This window comes from Schistocerca serialis, unplaced genomic scaffold, assembly GCF_023864345.2.
Source record: "Schistocerca serialis cubense isolate TAMUIC-IGC-003099 unplaced genomic scaffold, iqSchSeri2.2 HiC_scaffold_295, whole genome shotgun sequence".
Classification (NCBI taxonomy): Eukaryota; Metazoa; Arthropoda; class Insecta; order Orthoptera; family Acrididae; genus Schistocerca; species Schistocerca serialis.
Window position 1 is genome coordinate 155,001 of NW_026047863.1, and position 5,000 is coordinate 160,000.

The 5,000-nt window shown below is 51.7% G+C and overlaps 1 non-coding gene across 1 annotated transcript in view; it reads right to left on the minus strand.

Annotated features, from left to right (window-relative positions):
- LOC126444668 (small subunit ribosomal RNA) overlaps nt 1-823 on the minus strand; it is a 1,909-nt gene extending 1,086 nt beyond the window's left edge. Inside the window, exon 1 of the ribosomal RNA XR_007582676.1 lies at nt 1-823. This exon is cut by the window's left edge and continues 1,086 nt beyond it. This is a non-coding gene — a ribosomal RNA (small subunit ribosomal RNA).
- Nucleotides 824-5,000: the final 4,177 nt, after the last annotated feature.

Here is a 5,000-nt window from a genome sequence, read left to right on the forward strand (position 1 = left end):
AGACACTCAATAAAGAGCACCCTGGTAGGATTTCAACGGGGTCCGCCTCGGGACGCACGAGCACGCACGAGGCGGTCGCACGCCTTCGGCTCGCCCCACCGGCAGGACGTCCCACGATACATGCCAGTTAAACACCGACGGGCGGTGAACCAACAGCGTGGGACACAAATCCAACTACGAGCTTTTTAACCGCAACAACTTTAATATACGCTATTGGAGCTGGAATTACCGCGGCTGCTGGCACCAGACTTGCCCTCCAATAGATACTCGTTAAAGGATTTAAAGTGTACTCATTCCGATTACGGGGCCTCGGATGAGTCCCGTATCGTTATTTTTCGTCACTACCTCCCCGTGCCGGGAGTGGGTAATTTGCGCGCCTGCTGCCTTCCTTGGATGTGGTAGCCGTTTCTCAGGCTCCCTCTCCGGAATCGAACCCTGATTCCCCGTTACCCGTTACAACCATGGTAGGCGCAGAACCTACCATCGACAGTTGATAAGGCAGACATTTGAAAGATGCGTCGCCGGTACGAGGACCGTGCGATCAGTCCAAAGTTATTCAGAGTCACCAAGGCAAACGGACCGGACGAGCCGACCGATTGGTTTTGATCTAATAAAAGCGTCCCTTCCATCTCTGGTCGGGACTCTGTTTGCATGTATTAGCTCTAGAATTACCACAGTTATCCAAGTAACGTGGGTACGATCTAAGGAACCATAACTGATTTAATGAGCCATTCGCGGTTTCACCTTAATGCGGCTTGTACTGAGACATGCATGGCTTAATCTTTGAGACAAGCATATGACTACTGGCAGGATCAACCAGGGAGCTGCGTCAACTAGAGCTGAGCAGCCGGCCGCCCGGGAGTGTGTCCCGGGGGCCCGCGCGAACACGCAAGCGTCCGCTCAATTATTCTGCAAACAGGAGGAGGCTGAGCTCCCCTGCACAACACACCTCGAAACCCTCTCAGGTCCCGGCGGCGCGCAGCGCCGTCCTAAGTACTTGGTCGGGTTCGAGAGAGGCGCAATCGCCCGGAGTTAGGCGAGTAGACGCTTTAGGTGCGACCACCCGTGCTCCCAACTGAGCTTGCCGCTGCCGACAGAGGCCCGGGAGCGTGCTGTCGTGGCATTGCCGGCGGGAGACAACACGCGCCACCTACGGTGACCGGCAGCTCCAACGCCAGCGCCACAGAAGGACAAAAGCCCCACTTGGGTGCCGAAGCGAACTCTCCCAGCACAGCGCACGCGCCAACACGTCCGCACAGCTGCGATACAAACCACCTGCGAGAACCGCTGGGGCGACCGAGCAGCAGACGGCGTCGCGGCGCCGAGCGCCGGGCGGCGGCGCATCCTCAGCGCACACAGTCCTCAATCGGACCAGCACACTGCAGATGGCCACCGCGCTTCGCACCGGGCCCGCGAGGACCTACTTTGGCCGCAAGGCGCCGCGAGCAGGGGGCCCCGGCGCGCAGCTGCGCCGCCTGCCGCGTCCGTCGGCCGGCGCGCCTGCCACTGGCCGCCCCCACCAGCCGGCTGTAGCGCGTGCGCCCACGCACCGCGCTGCCAGCACGCCGGGCGGCCCCCCCTCACCGGCCGGGGACAGTCTCACCCAGCCACCGCCGCGTATCGCCTCACACCCAGATCCCCTTTCACGTTCGTGGGCATGGTGGGTATCCCTGAAACAACCAGTTAATAGCTCGACCGATCGTCGCCAACACTGATTCACCTCTAGCGAGAACAACCGCACCACAACGGGTTACCTGTTGTTCATTTGCGTAACGTCACCAGCAAACGTAGACGTCCATCGCCATTTGCAACGAGTATTGCATGCCTGTGTCAGGTGTCACAACACACTACGTCTGCCCACATAGACGCAACAACATGTGCACGCCTCGAGAACACGTGGAAGGTAGCCCCCGTACGTATGCGGTGTCCATTGCGCGAACGACTGTCAGCCGGCCTCTGCAGGATGTCGCAGATGTGGAACGCGGTGCAACATGCTATCACGGTGTGTGAGAAGAGACGACTACGTCCGAATACACGCTCCACTACATCAACAGACTGCTCATGCTGATCGCCATCGAGGGCGTCCGTTCCTCCCACACGTCTGAATGGCGTACCACACTGCAATCCAGCTCTTATAGGGAGACGACACGTAGCTGCGTGCACAATATTTGGACTGTATGGTCTGCCGTTGCTAGGCGCAGTCGTCGTACGGTCACACATGTGCCACGATGTATCATTCAGTACATACGGACCAATGTGCAGTACAGTTTGTGGGTTTTGCGTACATCGGCGGACAGGTGACAGGCCGTACCACAACGTAGGCTGAGTACGTCGGCATGCGAAGGGCATTGAACATGCAAACTTCTCAACGACCAGCTTGCGAAGGCAGGGGGGAAGGGGGGGGGGGGGGGCATGTACGTCCTGCTGCTATCCACATTACAGTGTATAGCAGGAGCATGTGGAAAGTCAGCAACACCTGCAAGGTGTTTAACATGACGCGATACACAGGGGACCGGGCAGTGCGAATAGCGAACTATATTGCGAGGGTTGCGGTTAGGCAACACTACACTAATTTAACGAGTTGCATAACAATTACAGAGCAGGTTAAGGCGCAATATAGGTTAGGTTAAGGCACAACATGGGTTACGTTAAAGCACAACATGGGTTACGTTAAAGCACAACATGGGTTACGTTAAAGCACAACATGGGTTACGTTAAAGCACAATTTAGGTTACGTTAAAGCACAATTTAGGTTACGTTGAAGCACAATTTAGGTTACGTTGAAGCACAATTTAGGTTACGTTGAAGCACAATTTAGGTTACGTTGAAGCACAATTTAGGTTACGTTGAAGCACAAATTAGGTTACGTTGAGGCACAAATTAGGTTACGTTGAGGCACAAATTAGGTTACGTTGAGGCACAAATTAGGTTACGTTGAGGCACAAATTAGGTTACGTTGAGGCACAATATGGGTTAGGTTGAGGCACAATATGGGTTAGGTTGAGGCACAATATGGGTTAGGTTGAGGCACAATATGGGTTAGGTTGAGGCACAATATGGGTTAGGTTGAGGCACAAATTGGGTTAGGTTGAGGCACAATATGGGTTAGGTTAAGGCACAATATGGGTTAGGTTAAGGTACAATATGGGTTAGGTTAAGGTACAATATGGGTTAGGTTAAGGTACAATATGGGTTAGGTTAAGGTACAATATGGGTTAGGTTAAGGTACAATATGGGTTAGGTTAAGGCACAATATGGGTTAGGTTAAGGCACAACATGGGTTAGGTTAAGGCACAACATGGGTTAGGTTAAGGTACAATATGGGTTAGGTTAAGGTACAATATGGGTTAGGTTAAGGTACAATATGGGTTAGGTTAAGGTACAATATGGGTTAGGTTAAGGTACAATATGGGTTAGGTTAAGGTACAATATGGGTTAGGTTAAGGTACAATATGGGTTAGGTTAAGGTACAATATGGGTTAGGTTAAGGTACAATATGGGTTAGGTTAAGGCACAACATGGGTTAGGTTAAGGCACAACATGGGTTAGGTTAAGGCACAACATGGGTTAGGTTAAGGCACAACATGGGTTAGGTTAAGGCACAACATGGGTTAGGTTAAGGCACAACATGGGTTAGGTTAAGGCACAACATGGGTTAGGTTAAGGCACAACATGGGTTAGGTTAAGGCACAACATGGGTTAGGTTAAGGCACAACATGGGTTAGGTTAAGGTACAATATGGGTTAGGTTAAGGCACAACATGGGTTAGGTTAAGGCACAACATGGGTTAGGTTAAGGCACAACATGGGTTAGGTTAAGGCACAACATGGGTTAGGTTAAGGCACAACATGGGTTAGGTTAAGGCACAACATGGGTTAGGTTAAGGCACAACATGGGTTAGGTTAAGGCACAACATAGGTTAGGTTAAGGCACAACATAGGTTAGGTTAAGGCACAACATAGGTTAGGTTAAGGCACAACATACGTTAGGTTAAGGCACAACGTAGGTTAGGTTAAGGCACAACGTAGGTTAGGTTAAGGCGCAATGTAGGTTAGGTTAAGGTACGATATAGCTGAGGTTAAGGTACAATATCGCTTAGGTTAAGGTACACATTGTTGTAGGGAAAGGTGTATTGGGGGGGGGGGGCGGCAGGTTCGTTGATAGTGATTATCGTAAGTGCATGCCTGCGGGATCATCCGATTTGTCACGTCAGGATGCACTTGTGGCTCATGACAGGCGGCGCTCCGATTCCAAGGTTATGGCAGATGTGTGTCTTTCATTCCTGCCATTGTTTGTGTACTGTGACAGGAGGCAGTATTGTGATGTTGGGTGCACCCCTGTGTAGGACATGTGTGGGTGTTCGTGGCTTAACTGAGCAATGGCGGATGTCGGAAGGGTGGGATATTCTGTTTTCTGGGTGGACCTCCCGGTCTGGTTATGATAGTGTGGATTGTGTAATGTGGCGGAGAGGATGCACCGGATGTTCTTCCATGCTGGTGGTTAGATATTGTGTGTGTGCCTGTTAGAGGCAGAGAGTAGTGTGTGATAGTGTCTGGCTGACGTGTGGTTCTCATTGTGTGCAGAGTCTTTCAGCATGTATAGGGACGGTTGTATATATTATCTGTATTCTGATGGCTCTGCATTTATTACTAATCAGTGCCGTGTATACGGTTACTCTGGTTCCAGTCGAAACTGTTCTATCTCTGTACATTAGTGACACTGCGGCTCCACTATGTTGCTGCCCCTGTCGGCCGTTTCCCCCAGTGTATGGCTAGTGATTATCAGCAATCAGTCTATTAGTCAATACCGGTAGTGTGACGACTTCAAATGTCCGGGATGGGGGAAGCTAAACCCTTCCCGTGGGTCAGGGCCTAGAAAGACTCTTCCCACGCAGGAGGCTCGGACTGTCGTTACTCTTCCGAGAAATATATTTGCCCAGCGTTTTTTGCGACTGCGAGTGCAACGCCAGGAGGCTCCGACTGTCGTTACTGTTCCGAGAT